This window comes from Phacochoerus africanus, chromosome 15, assembly GCF_016906955.1.
Source record: "Phacochoerus africanus isolate WHEZ1 chromosome 15, ROS_Pafr_v1, whole genome shotgun sequence".
Taxonomy (NCBI): domain Eukaryota; kingdom Metazoa; phylum Chordata; class Mammalia; order Artiodactyla; family Suidae; genus Phacochoerus; species Phacochoerus africanus.
The window spans coordinates 106,852,093-106,868,279 of NC_062558.1; the positions used below are offsets into that span (position 1 = coordinate 106,852,093).

Consider the following 16,187-nt stretch of genomic DNA (forward strand, 5'->3'; position numbering starts at 1 on the left):
AAGGTTACAGAAAGAAGAGCAAAAATAAACTAATGGGGCCTAATCAAACTGACAAGCTTTTGCACAGCAAAGGAAACCATAAAAAAAAAAAAACCTATGGATTGGGAGAAAATAGTTTCAAATGATGCAACTGACAAGGGCTTAATCTCTAAAATATGTAAACAATTTATACAACTCAACAGCAAAAAAACCCAACAAGCCAATTGAAAAGTGGACAAAAGACCTGAAAAGACATTTCTCCAAGGAAGGTATACAGATGGACAACAGGCACATGAAAAAATACTAAACATCACTAATTATTAGAGAAATGCAAATCAAAACTGCTATGAGGTACCACCTCATACCAATCAGAATGTCCATCATGAATAAGTCCACAAATAACAAATGCTGGAGAGGGTGTGGAGATAAGGGAGCCCTCCAGCACTGTTGGTGGGAATGTGAATTGGTACAACCACTATGGAAAGCAGTATGGAGGTTCCTCAGAAAACAAAATATAGAACTAGCATATAATCTAGCAATCCCACTCTTGGGCATATATCCAGACAACACTTTGCTTGAAAAAGAACATGCACCCACATGTTCACTGCAGCCATATTCACAATAGCCAAGACATGGAAACAACTCAAATGTCCTTTGACAGATGATGGGATTAGGAAGATGTGGTATGTATACACAATGGAATACTGCTCAGCCAAAAAAAGAACAAAATGATGCCATTTGCAGCAACATGGATGGAACTAGAGAATCTCCTACTGAGTGAAGTAAGTCAGAAAGAGAAAGACAAATACCATATGACATCACTTATCTCTGGAATCTAATACAGGGCACAAATGAAACTTTCCACAGAAAAGAAACTCATGGACTTGGAGAATAGACTTGTGGTTGTCAAGGGGGAGGAGGAGGGAGTGAGATGGACTGGGAGTCTGGGGTTAATAGACACAAACTGTTGCATTTGGAATAAATTAGCAATGAGATCCTTCTGTATAGCATGAGGAACTATACCTTGTCACTTGTGATAGAACATGATGGAGGATCATGTGAGAAAAAGAATGTATATAATACATGTGATTAGGACATTCAGCTGTACAGTAGAAATTGACAGAATCTCACAAACCAACTATAATAGAAAAAATTAAAATCATTAAAGAATGTCGAAAGTTATACCAATAGCATATCTTGTAGTGTTAATTTGTAGCTTGGTAGTTTGTTTTTTTATTTTTTTTAATTTTTATTTATTTTCTTTAATTTCCCCAATACATTATTTTTTTTTTCTACTGTACAGCATGGTGACCCAGTTACACATACATGTATACATTCTTTTTTTCATGTTATCATGCTCCATCATAAGTGACTAGACCTAGTTCCCCATGCTACACAGCAGGATCTCATAGAGTTTATTTGGAAATTGAGAAGTGTGAGTCCTCTAATTTTGTTGTTATTTTTCCAGATTGTTTTGTCTAGTCTGAGTTCCTTGAACTTCCAGATGAATTTTAGGTAAACTTGTGAATTTATGCAAAGGAATCAGTAGTGACTTTGATAGAGATTGTGGAAATCTGAATCAATTTATGGAGTAATGGCATTTAAAAATTGAGGTGAAGGTGTTCCCTTTGTGGTTTTGTAGGTTAGGAGCCCAGTATAATGTCCATGAAGATGTGAGTTCAATCCCTGGCCTTGCTCAGGGGGGTAAGTATTTGGCATTACTGCAGGCTGTGGCATTGGTCATGGATGTAGCTCTGATCTGGTTTTCCCATGGCTGTGGTATAGGCCGCAGTTGCAGCTCCAATGTGACCCCTAAACCAGGAACTTACATATGCTGCAGGTGCAGCCACAAACAGAAAACAACAAAACAAAACTGAGTTGAAATTCACATACCCATATAGTTAACCATTTTAAAGTGTGTACTTGTAGTGGTATTTAGTGCATTCACAATGCTGTGTGACAACTAGTTCATTTATTTCAAAACTTTCCCATCACTTTGCAAAAACATACCATATGCATCAAATGATCACTCCTCTCACTCCACTCCATCATATGTTAACCTGTAACCTGCTTTATATCTCTATGGATTTCCTTGTTATGGCTATTATCATATAAAGGAACTCTAGCATTGCCCCTCTTGTTTCTGGGCTTCTCTCACCTAGTGTCATGTTTTGGAGGCTTATCTAAGTTGTAGTTGGTATCAGTACTCTGTTTTTCTCTTTTATGGCTGAATAGTGTTCAGTTTTAAGTTCATACCATAATTTAGTGTGCCTTCTCTGTATTGGTGTACATTTGTGGTGTTTTTTCCTTTGGGCCTTATGAATGATATTACTACCAACATCATTCCTTTGGGTCATATGAGAGATGTTGCTACAAACTTGCATGCAAGTTTCCTCATGGGTATGTTTTCCTTTATGTTGGGTATATTCCTGGGAGTGGAATTGGTGAGATTATGGTCATTTTATACCTAACGTTTTGAGAAACAGCCAGACTTTTCTACAGTGACTGCAGCATCTATAATCCCACCAGCCATCTAAAGCTTTCCTATTTTCCCACATAATTCCCCATAGTTACTTTCTAATTTCCTGTCATTATTAAAGCTTGCTTAGTTAAGATGAAGAGGTATGTCCTTGTAGCTTAATTTGCATTTCCTGTATGAACACTGATAGTGACCATATTTTCATGTGCTGTTACTCATTTTTATATCTTCTTTGGCGATTTCTCTTTGGCTCCTTTTATAAGACTTTTCTCATTCTGCACTTGTTCATACACTTTTCTGATACTCTTTAGTTCTTATCCATGGTTTTCTTCTGCTCCCCAAGCATATTTAAGACATGGATCTCCAAGTTTTTATCTAGTCATTCCAGTGTCTGGGCTTCCTCAGGGATGATTTGTGTCAGCTTATTTTTTAGCTATTCAGGGTCCCTGTTTACCTGCTTTTTTCTATGCTTTTTAATTTTTAAAAATTGAATCATTCCTATGAAAACCACAATCACCAATCAGCATATACACTGGAAAGCTTGACGGTCACTATTGCTGACTTGTTTGCAGCTGGGACAGAGACAGTGAGCACCACTCTGAGACATGGGCTCCTCCTGCTGCTCAAGCACCCAGATGTCACAGGTATGATGAGCACCATGGTGGGCAGGGTGACTTCAGAGGAGATGTTGGAAAGAGACTGTGAGTGTATTTGACCTTGTCTCTCATAGAGAACTCCTGAAATCTCTGTTGTATTTTTCTCAAATTTATGCAAGGACAATAATGGGACATCTTTACATGATGTGGAAGGAGGACTGGGAGGAGTGAAGACACTGTGGGCAGCAGCAGAATCAACAAAAGAGTATCAGGACTTCATGGGAGGTTATTTGTAGCAGGCACAGGGGCATGAACTGGCCTGAGACTGCATGTTGGTTTTATTATGGAAAGGCCATTTTGATGCCCCCATTCTGAAAACTCAGCGTTATAAAGCCATGGTAGGGAAAATGGAAACGCTCCTTATGGAAGCATTAGTGAAAATCCTGGAAATTTAGTGAGGCTGCCTGAGATAATTTTCACAGTATTGTAAGTGCTTTAAAAAGTTAGAATCACAAGGAATTGGCCTTGGATGTGTGTATCCAGGAATTTTATTCATTGAGAAGTTTGTTTCCAGAATCATGGTTATTGCCAGAACAAGAATTGGGGAATGTAGAGGTTCCGTAGTTTTAGTTTTACAAAGGGCTATTTGTTAGAAATTAACCTTTAAAGAGTTACAGTTATCATAGCACTTTAGAAATAGACATTATCTTGCTTTGTGTTAGGATCCCACTGGAATGACTATAGCCTCTTGAAACCAGAATTAGCCTTTTAAAGATGGAGAAGGAGAGTTCAGGAAGCAGCCAACTCCTCTTCAACAAATTTTTGAAATGACATTAGCAGAGAGGATGAAGTTATAGCCTAATTGTGAGAAGAGGAAGTTGTATAATGAAAATTCACTTGTGTCCTTACACTCCTACAAGATTCAGTATTTGGAAGTACCAGGTTTCAGTGAGGGGAGAGGAAGAAACAACAGGCTGACAAAAGTACCTCTCCCTGCCGTGTCCTTTTGACAACTCCTTCTATCAGGTAACTGTGTTTGCACAAGAGAATGAGAGGTGCTTACTCTCTAGAGAAATGAGAGGCCCATATGGGCAGAGATCAGGGGAAAAAGTGAGGTGTACAGCTGAGAGGAAAGGTTAGATAAGAATTCATTTTTTGAATTCAGAGACATTTAGCTCCTTTCTCCATCCTGCTTCCTGAAATTCAGTAGCCTCAGACAAACTCCAGAAAGTGAAAACTCTGGAGAATAGACCTCCAAAAGTTTCCATGTAGGTAGAAGACTCTCTCAACATGTCTTGCACAGCAAATCAAATAAAAACATCCACCCCAAGACACATATTCATAAATTTCAGAACACCAGAGAAAATCACAAAAAATTTTGGAGATATATATTGATCATGTATAAAGGATTATGTTTGAAAAACAGCACTGGGTATCTCAAGAAAAACTGTCAAATTCTATATTATTAAAAAGAGGGTATTTTCAGACCTGTATGTGTGGCAAAAATTTTCTCCCACTCATCCCTTTCTCAGCCATATGCCTGAAGTCATATCAGAGAAAGCCCTGGGCTCCAGGAATTTGGAAAAGTCATGAGGGATAGAGTAAGAGTCAGAACTGGGGAGTTCCCATCGTGTCTCAACAGAAACAAATCTGACTAGTATCCATGAGGATGCAGGTCAATCCCTGGCCTTGCTCAGTGGGTTAAAGATCTGGCATTGCTGTGAGCTGTGGTGCAGGTCGCAGACGGCAGCTCTGATCCAGCGTTGCTCTGTCTGGGGTGTAGGCCAGCGGCTACAGCTCTGATTCAGCCCTAGCCTGGGAACCTCCATATGCAACGGGTGCAGCCCTAAAAAGATTTTTAAAAAAGAAAAAAGTCAAACCTGTTGTTAGAAATTGGGCCTGGAAAATATCCATTTCAAAACGGTTAGGTGTATATGGAGTTCCCTGGTAGCCTAGTGGTTAAGGATCTGGTGTTGCCACTGCTGTTGTGCAGGTTCAGTCCCAGGAACTTCTGCATGCCATTGGCACAGCCAAAAATTCAAACAAGCCAGAAAAAAAAAATCAACCTTGAAATGGTTTTGTGGCTAAAGCAGGTGTGAAGGAATAGGCCAAGAACAAAAGGTAGGTGATCGATTATCTGCAGTTTCCTAATGGTAGGGAAATTATTATTAAGAGTTTGAAATGTCTATGTCAATATTTGGAAATAATTCTAAATGAAGATATAGGATTTTGTGAATTGAATTAAAGAGACATGTTTAAGTTCCAGAAAGTATCAAAAATGAAGCATAATCCTAGTTGTCTTATGGGGGAGCATTGTTTATATAGTCAAAATGATATTTAAATTAGTTTTTTTTTCTTTTTAGGACCTCACCTTTATCGTATGACAGTTCCCCTGTTAGGGGTCGAACCAGAGTTGCAGCTGTCAGCCTATGCCACAGCTGCAGCCATCACAGCAATGCTGGATCCAAGCTGCATCTGTGACCTATGCTGCAGCTTGCAATAACATGGGATCCTTAACCCACTGACTGAGTCCAGGCATCAAACCTGCATGCTCAGGGACACTATGTAGTTCTTAACCCACTGAGCTGCAACAGGAACTCCCTAAAATGAGTATTTTCATAGCCAGAAATTGTGATGTAAACTTTGTGAAAATAAACTAAGGGAATTTGTGTGTGTGTGTGTATCTGGGTATATTTTGTATGAGGTGGCGGTGGCCATGGGAAGTCTCAACTCTAATACTAGGACATCAAATATTGCTTAAAAATCCATAAGAAATAGAAACAGAGTCATTATTTCAAACTACAAAATGAATTTCAGAAGAAACTGCTAGAATGTTCAGAGTGATGGCATTTGGCAATTGGATGCCAAAGAGAGTAGTGCTGCAAATTGCACATGCACTACACAAATCCGGTGAAACCCGTATAGTACAACTTTTCAAAACGTGGTTTTTTTTTATTTGTTTATCTAGTTTATAGAGGTTTGGGGGGTTTGTTTTGTAAATATCACCACACATTTTTCTTGATTAAGCATATTGAGTAGCAATTACAAGATACTATCTTTTGAGACATTAAACGAGAAATGTGTATGGCATGGGTGATGTATTTAAGAAATAAATATTATTAGTAATTCTTACAAAAACAAAAAGTATTTCCCAAATAATCTAATAATTAATCTAGACTGAGTTTAGCTGTGTGGCTTTGCTTCAAGATATAGGTATGGTTGGGCTTGACTTCTTCTTTTTTTTTTATTTTCCCACTGTACAGCAAGGGGATCAAGTTATCCTTACATGTATACATTACAATTACATTTTTCCCCCACCCTTTGTTCATGGACTTGGAGAAAAGACTTGTTTTTTATTTTTATTACAGCATGTACTTTTATTTCAGTAGTACATTAGTTTCCTATCCAGAAAAGTATCTACATTCCTTTAGGCAAATAAATTTTTCATGTGTATATTACCCTTTTTTACTAACTGACAATTTTCCCAGCAAATGTCACAAAGAATTGTCAAACATATATTATACCATCATTATTAAAATGCCTAATGATCTTGCTTTAAAATATAATTCTAAAAAAGTACTATTACAGCAATTCTAATGAAATAATTTTGTTACTATTTCAGTCTCAATTATTCCTATCCTAAAATTACTCATATATTATTTTTAATATTGGGTTTCCCTTTTTTTCCTTTCTGCAGGGACTGTAGTTTTTGGCCATATGTTCTATTTATATTTTGAAACATTTCATCATTTCTGTTTGTGTTATCATGTTTGCTAATATAGGTGCCTCTTTAGCTGTTCTTAAGCCTCGCTTGTAGGAGACTGACGTATATATTATGGGCATTGCCTCTCTACGTCTAGCTGCATTTCTCGGTGTATAGCTGACGTTTATGATGATGTTGGTACACCTGCATCATGTCTCATGGATCCCTGAGTTGGTATGCAAATGTGGTATGCATTTTTCCCTCTCTCCATCAATTTTATTTGTCTCTTGCCAGCTAAGATCCAGGAAGAGATTGACTGTGTGATTGGCAGACACTGGAGCCCCTGCATGCAGGACAAGAGCCACATGCCCTACATGGATGCTGTGGTGCACGAGATCTAGAGATGCATTGACCTGGTCCCCATCAACCTGCCTCATACAGTGACTTGTGACATTAAATTCAGAAACTACCTCATCCCCAAGGTAGGATTGATTTCTCTTATATGAACCTCAGTGATCCAGAAGTTCCTCTTCCTGGAGTATGGATGTAATACCCTGTGAACACAAGGTGAGAGAAGTAAAAACCAATCAAAACCATGTGTTTGGTGGCTTTTTGGGTTATGTCTTGTTTCTAGGTACATCTATGAAGCTTTATAACAGATTTTTGACAGCTGTCAGTGTAAAGATTCCAAATTTATCCTGCTTCTTTCATCTCGTTTGGCCTAGCTGTTTACATTTCCAAATGAATGTTAGTATTGGTTTGTCAATTTACCAAACACTTTGCTGGGATTTTTACCAGGGTGACATTAAATCAGGCTAGGGGGCCAATGGCAACCATAGCTGTGGGCCTACACCACAGGCACAGCAACTCGGGATCTGAGCCACATCTGCCACCTATATACCACAGCTCATGGCAACATCAGGTCCTTAACACACTGAGTGAGGCCAGGGATGGAACCCTCATCCTCGTGGATACCAGTGGGTTTTTTTCTGCTGCACTACAACAGGAACTCATTTATTTGATTTTTCATTTTGATGACTTTACATGCAGCAAAGTTGCTAAATTTAAAATCGTTGTCAAAAGTCTGTCTCTAGGTTAATTGCAATTTCTGTATACATTGTGCTGTTAGGTGGATTAATACCTTTGTTTTGTCCTTGTTTCATTTCTCATCTGCAGGAGAGGGGAGATTAACATCTCACTATGGAGAATCATTTGTATATATATTTTTTTAGATTTTTAAAATCAAATTAGGGAAGCTTATCCTTTCATTTCTTTTTTTTTAATTTATTTTTTTCCCACTGTACAGCAAGGGGATCAAGTTATCCTTACATGTATACATTTTTCCCCTACCCTTTGTTCTGTTGTAATATGAGTATCTAAAACATAATTCTCAATGCTACTCAGTAGGATCTCCTTGTAAATCTATTCTAAGTTGTGTCTGATAACCCCAAGCTCCCGATCCCTCCCACTCAGTCCCTCTCCCATCCTGGCAGCCACAAGTCTATTTTCCAAGTCCATGATTTTCTTTTCTGTGGAGATGTTCATTTGTGCAGGATATTAGATTCCAGTTATAAGTGATATCATATGGTATTTATCTTTGTCTTTCTAGCTCATTTCACTCAGTATGAGATTCTCTAGCTCCATCCATGTTGCTGCAAATGGCATTATGTCATTCTTTTTTATGGCTTAGTAGTATTCCATTGTGTATATATACCACGTCTTCCGAATCCAATCATCTGTTGATGGACATTTGGGTTGTTTCTATGTCCTGGCTATTGTGAATAGAGCTGCAATGAACATGCTGGTGCATGTGTCTCTTTTAAGTAGAGTTTTGTCTGGATATATGCCCAAGAGTGGGATTATGGGGTCATATGGAAGTTCTATGCATAGATTTCTAAGGTATCTCCAAAGTATCCTTTCATTTTTAATGATATTTTTAATCACAAACAATTTTTATTAGATAACTCCATCTATTGATATGATTGTATTTATTGGCCTCACTTATCCCACTAAATATGCATATTATACAAGTATACACACAGTTGGACTTGATTTGCAACATTTGGTTCAGGACTTCTCTGTTTACAGTCATAAGAGGTTTTAATGATGTTTAGTTTTGAGATTTTTGATCTACAATTTTTCATCCTCAAAATGTTGTCATCCTATTGCCATTATCAAAGTAATGCTGGTATCATAAAATTAGGTGAAGATCATTCCCTAATGTGGGTATATTTGTATTGCCTTCCTCTCTTCTCCATGTGATCACTGAATTGTGTCTCTGAAATGCCTAATTAATTCTGGTCAAATGAAAAATGAAAAAATGAAAAAATGCCGCATTTCAAACGGTGTTTATCTTACTCCAGAAAGGGTTCATCCCTCTCCCACTAGGCAGACAGAGTGATGTAACATCCCATATTGAGTGTTTTGAGTAAAATTTGGGCATTGACAAAGACTAAAATTAATGTCGGGTGTCAGCTTGCCTCTCTGAAGCTCTCCCATCTAGAGAATATTGAGACAGATTTTGTCTTGGCATATTTCTGCTGCTTTCTACCACACAATTTCTGTGTATATATTCAGACTTTCTAGTTGGTGTGCTGCAACCTGCTCTCTTCCACTTGAAGCCAAAACATATCACTCTTAAAGTTAAAAAATAATATAACTAAAATGTGTATTTTGTTGGGGAAAGAAAGTAATGGGATTGATAAGGCTGCAAGTACCAAGGCCATTCTTTGGAGAAGAGAGGATTTTCTTAGGGATTATGGGACTTGTCTCAGTGATCAGTAATTTCACACAAAGGTTAGAACTTCAGGTCTTCTATTTTTTTCACCAAAGGACATGATGAGAAAAAGACTTTTAAAAATATTGAGGTGTAAGGTCATAGTTACTCCAACTCGTTTCGCCTCTCGTTTCTAAGTAAACAGGAAACTGCAATGGAACTCACAATGGGACTGTACACCTCTCACATCCACTGTATCAGGAAATGACCTTCATACTGTCATGTATATATTCCCAAGTATGTATCGGGAATGACTGTTCCCTTCTGCATGAGCATCCCAGTGAGAAACATGACTACTGGGAGGCCGAGTCCACCTTTTTACCTATCAGATAAATGATTTCTCTTATCTAAGGCTGGAGCCACTGAGATAGCTAGAAATAATGGTCTCAGACAGGAGTTGGTAACCTTTTTCTGTAATAGGCCAAAGTGTAAATATTTCAGAATTTGAAGCACTGGAGTGTCTGATGCTAGTATTCACTTCTGCTGTTGAAACATGGAAGTAGTCATCGGACATGTCTGATACAAATGTGAATGGCTGTATCCCAGTCTTTATGGAGGCTGAAGAGATTTCATGTAATGTCCATGCATCTCAAAATGTTCTTCTTCATTGCTTTTTTCCAATTTAAAATGCTTAGCTCATTCTTTGTACAAAGACAGGTGGTAGGCTGTACTTGCACATGGGTTATTTATCAATATCTAGGACCGTCTGCCTAATGGAACACTTTCCAATGCTGTGAGATTGATTTGTTGGATTTTTTTATCTAAAGACCCTTTTCCAGCGTAGGATTCCAAAGATTGCCCTTACTGATTTCTAAAACATTATGGTTTTAATTGTTACATTTAGATCATTGATCCACTCAGATAATTTTTACTTACAATGAGAAATAATAGTTATGTTTCCTTTTTACTTTATAAACCTCCAATTATTAGAGCAATATTTGTTGAAGGTATATTGAATTTTCTTTTCTGGTATCTTAAAGAAAGATTTTCACACACTACTTGCATAAAAATATACAAAGGAATAATTCAAACGTAGAGTTATATACCTTCTGAATGATACACTTAGAGGATGCAAGTTCTCCCCAAGCGTGCAATAAGTATTTTTAACCTAAAACCAACTGAAAACATATGCACACATAAGGAATATATGATTTTCTTTTTATATCTACATTTGCAATATCAGTGGAAATTTTCAATAATCTATAAAATAAGTAAAAAAGAGTTTTATGTGCCAAACTGAGAACTGTATCCCAGGACACAGCATTTCAGATAACTATGAGAAACTGCTCTGGGCAAGCATAATTTTTAGCACAGTTTCATGTCTTGTCAAAAAAAAAATCAAACAAAAATCGGGGATATATTCCTTCCAGAGTTCAGAAAATCAGATCAGCATTTACACAGTAAGTCAGTATGGCCTGGGTACCTGGAAGGGAGTACTATTCTTGAAGGAGATCCAGCACTGCCATCCCAGGAAAGGAAGCATATAATTCTTTTTTTTTTTTTTGTAAACATGTCAGAGTGCTTTATTTATTTATTTATTTATTTTTACGGGCACTTATTTTTTTTGCTTGTTATTTCCCTCATACACATATTTTTTCTACTTGGACTTCCCTGTGGCTCACATCATATACTCTTTATTAAAAAAAAAAGTGACTATATTACATTATATTACATTCTTTTTTAAAAAATATTTTTTGTCTTTCTAGAGCCGCACCCATGACATATGGAGGTTCCCAGGCTAGGGGTCAAAACAGAGCTGTAGCCACTGGCCTATGCCACAGCCACAGCAACACCACATCCGAGCCGCATCTGTGACCCACACCACAGATCAAGGCAACGCCAGATCCTTAATCCACTGAGTGAGGCCAGGGATCCAACCTGTGTCCTCATGGACACTAGTCAGATTTGTTTCCGCTGAGCCACGATGGGACACCCTTTATTTCTGGTCAGTGCACCTTTTTCATTAATGATTAAACAGGTGTGCAATGTATGTTTGAAAGGATACAAATAGGCTGTTTTAGTTATCATAATATTCAAATTACATCGTGTATAAGCCAGAATAACTTCCCCATACCTCAATATGTGAAAACTTTTTCATTATTGTCCATTTATCTATCTATCCATCTATCCATCAACCTCTTCCTACTTCACTTTTTGTACACAGAGCAATAATAGCATGTACACTCAGAAATTATTAATGTAATAATATTACCTAATGTACAGCCTATATTTAAGTTTTTCCTGATGTTCCTGGAATAACCTTTATAGCTTTTTGTTTTCCTTTGCAACTCAATATCCAGACAAGGAACAAGCATATGAGTTGGTTATCTTTTCTTCATAACCTCCTGTTATCAGTTCTCTTTGCCCTGTTTGTTTTCCTTCAGGACATTTACCTTTGTGAAATGTTCAGGTTAGTAGTCATGTAAAATATGCCCTGGGCTTGTTTTGAGCTTTGTTGCTTTCAAAAGATAGATTCCAGGTGATTTGGCAACAGAACCACATGACACCTCGTATGTCCCACTGAAATCCATTGGGAAGTAGGGCACATCATGTCACCTATCCCATAATTATTTATGCCAGATTTCTGCATGACAGAAGTCCTTTTTTGACATTTAATTCATAAAAATCTAGGTATTTCCATTGTTGTTCAACAGGTTAACTCGATGCAGTGTCTGTGAGGATGTGGAATTGATCCCTGGGCTCGCTCAGTGTGTTAAGGATCTGGTGTTGCTGCCAGCTGTGGTGTAGGCCACAGATGCAGCTCAGATCTGGTGTTGCTGTGACTGTGGCTTAGGTTGGCAGCTGCAGCTGTGATTTGAAGTCTGGAAATTTCCATATGCCTCCAGCGTGGCCCTAAGGAGAAAAAAAATTTTAAAATTAAAAAGAATCTGTTGGTGGCCCTTTAGGGCTTTGTGGATATGGTGCTTCTCAGTCATTTATCTAGGAGTTTTAGGATTGCTAGTAAAACTTGCTTAAATTAATGATACTAAACTGAGTTGTTATACAACAATTTTTCTAATCTTATCATGTTTTCTGTGTTTCAAATCTAGGATTATTATGTAAAGAAGTCTACCCTGTTGTTTAAAACTAAGACAAAAATATTCATGACAATGATAAATGCTAATATTTGTTACTGGCTCATTGTTCTTACCACAGAAAGTTTATTTTTAATTCAGTCAAATGTCTCTTTACAAAAGCACTATGAACAGATAACTCCAGATATTCAAATTCCAATAATGATTTCTGTTTTCTTTATTTCCATTTCTTAATTTTTTTGTCTTTTGTGTTTTTAGGGCCAGACCCATGGCATATGGAAGTTCCCCAGCTAGGAGTTGATTCGGAGCTCTAGCCACCAGCCTGCACCACAGCCACAGCAACATGTGATCTGAGTCACATCTGCAACCTACAACACAGCTCACAGCTACACTGGATCCTCAACCCACTAAGCGAGGCCAGGGATCAAACCTGCATCCTCAGGGATACTAGATGGGTTTGTTAACCACTGAGCCACAATGGGAACCCCGTAATGACTTCTGTTTTAAATCATAAACTATATATGCTTGAAAAATCACAGTGATAAAATAAAGCAGTTGGTGGGAACATACACCGGTATCCAAATGTGGTGATAAGCGGAATGGATTAATAAGATTTGGCACCCTAGGACCTCTGTATTCATTATTTCAAACACGAATGAAGTCCCCTTTAGCAGCATCACTTCCACCGGTCTTCCAACTTACCATTGGTTATTATTTGTTCTCTCTGAATCAAAGTGCTGCTGCCCTTATTTTGAGCTAAACTTATTCATCTCTAGGTCAAGATTTCTTCCAGCTCCATGTCTTCTTCAGCTTGAAATGAAAGCAGCAGCAACAGCACCATGGCACTATAAGGAAGAATTTTAAAACTCCTTTGTAAAGGTAAATAAACAGAAAAATAAGAATGGTATGTGATGGTGGTACAAAAATGACTTTTTTCTACTTTGAAAGTTAAACAACAACGTATTAAAATATGTGATAGAAGAGAGTATAGAAAAAGAATGTATGCATGTGTACGACTGGGACACGTTGTTGTGCAACAGAAATTGAAGACCATTATAAATCCACTCTAAAAAAAAATAAAAAATTTGTTAATGGACACACAGTATAAATATATGTAAATTGAGACAATGATAGCAAACTGGGGAGGGATTAATAGTTTAGAGGTTTGTATATGAGTGAAGTAAGTTGTTAGGAGCTTAAAATAGACTAAGATATTTTGCACAAGCTGTATAGTAAACACAAAGAAAACCTGTAAGTGTTCCACCAAAGACAATGAGAAAGTAAGTAGAGTTAGCAATACAGAAAAAGAATGAAATACAAAGAAAGACAATGGGATAGAAAACAGAAACAAAGAACTCCAATAAAAAGAAAACAACAATATGACAATAAGAAGTCATTCCCTGTCAATAATTCCTTTAATGTAAATGGATTAAGTGCTCCAATCAAATATAGAGTGGCTGGATAGATTAAAAAAATGAGAGCCATGGAGTTCCGGGCTCCTGTGGCACAGTGGAAACAAAAAGAATCCCACTAGGAACCATGAGGTTGCGGGTTCGATTCCCAGCCTCACTCAGTGGGTTAAGGATCTGGCATTGCCATGAGCTGTGGTGTAGGTCACAGATGTGGCTTGGATCCCGTGTTGCTGTGGATGTGGTATAGGCCGGCAGTTACAGCTCCAGTTTGACCCCTATCCTGGGAACCTCCATATGTCGTGGGTGTGGCCGTAAAAGGACAAAAGACAAAAAAAAAAAAAAAAAAAGCAAAGATCCAACTGTGTGCCGTCTACCAGAGGCTCACTTTATATTAAAAGTTATATGCAGGCTGAAAGTAAGTGGATGGAAAGAGATATTCCATGCAATGGTAGCCAAGAGACAGCAAGTATTCCTTTACTTAGACAAAAGATACTTTATGTCAAAAATTGTTAGTAGAGACAGGGAGGATATTTTATAGTCATAAAAGGTGCAATCCACCATGAATGTAGAGCAATTGTAAATATATTTGTACACGATACCAAAATACATAAACTCTGACAGAACTGAGTAGTACATGATCAGCACTCTTAAATGTACTAAGAAATTCTTAAAACTCTTAAAACTGAAAATATAACAAGCCAAATGTCCAGATCAACAGAGGATTGGATGAGGAAGATGTGGTATATATACACAATGTAATACTACTCAGCCATAAAAAAGAACAAAATAATGTCATTTGCTGCAACATGGATGGAACTAGAGCCTCTCATCCTGAGAGAAGTAAGTCAGAAAGAGAAAGACAAAAGCCATGTGATGTCACTTATATCTGGGATCTAACATACGGCACAAATGACCCTTTCGACAGAAAAGAAAATCATAGACTTGGAAAAGAGACTTGTGGTTGCCAAGGGAGAGGGGGAGGGAGTGGGATGGATTGGGAGCTTGGGGTTAAGAGATGCAGACTATTGCCTTTGGAATGGATTAGCAATGAGATCCTGCTGGGTAACACTGGGAACTATGTCTAGTCACTTATGACGGACCATGATAATGTGAGAAAAAAGAATCTATACATGTATGTGTAACTGGGACACGATGCTACACAATAGACAAAAAATGTATTGGGGAAATAAAAATTGATTACAATCAAAAAAATTATTTAAATGAAACAAAAAAGAAAATGTAATAACCTGACTTAGGGAGTTCCTGTTGTGGTGACAGCAGCAGTCACTAACCTGACGTGTATCCATGAAGATGCGGGTTCAATCCCTGGCCCTGCTCAGTGGGTTAAGGATCTGGCATTGCTTTGAGCTGCGGTGTATGTTGCAGACATGGCTCAGATCTCACGTTGTTGTGGCTGTGGCATAGGCCAGCAGCTGCAGCTCCTCTTCAACCTGTAGACTGGGAACTTCCATATGCCATGGGTCCACCCCTAAAAAGACCAACAACAACAAAAAAAAGGCACAAAAGTTTTGAGCAGGCACCACATCTGTCATATTAGATATACATCTGTCATATTATAATGCTCATCATCATATATCATTAGGTACTTGGAAACAAAAACAGCAATGAAATAACACTACACATGTAGCATGGTTAAAATCCAGTTCATTACTAAAATCAAATACTGGCAAGACATGGAAACAACAAGGAATAGTGGTTATTGCTGGTGGAAATGTGAAATGGTACAGCTCTTTGGAAGAGAGCTGGCAGTTTCTTATAAAACTAAAGTATGCCTATAATATGATCCAGCAATCACACTTGTTGGTATTTATCCAATGAGTTGAAAACTTATGGACTTCCTGTGGTGCCTCAGGGGAAATAAATCTGAGCAGCATGCCTGAGGACCCAGGTACAATCCCAGGTCCCACTCAGTGGATTAGGATCTGGCATTGCCACGAGCTGTGGTGTATGTCACACTTGTGGCTTGGATCCCATGTTGCTGTGGCTATGGTGTAGGTCAGCAGTTAGAGCTCCAGTTCGACCCCTAACCTGGGAACGTCCATAGACCTTGGGTGTGGCTCTTAAGGAACCAAACAAAAAAAGAAAAAAAGGAAAGAAAGAAAGAAAGAAAGAAAGAAAGAAAGAAAGAAAGAAAGAAAGAAAGAAAGAAAGAAAGAAAGAAAGAGAGAAAGAGAGAGAGAAAGAGA

General features: G+C 37.9%; 1 pseudogene; it reads left to right on the top strand.

Moving 5' to 3' along the window:
* The window catches only part of LOC125116989 (cytochrome P450 2C18-like), a 45,456-nt pseudogene that overhangs the window by 19,724 nt on the left and 9,545 nt on the right, over positions 1-16,187 (top strand).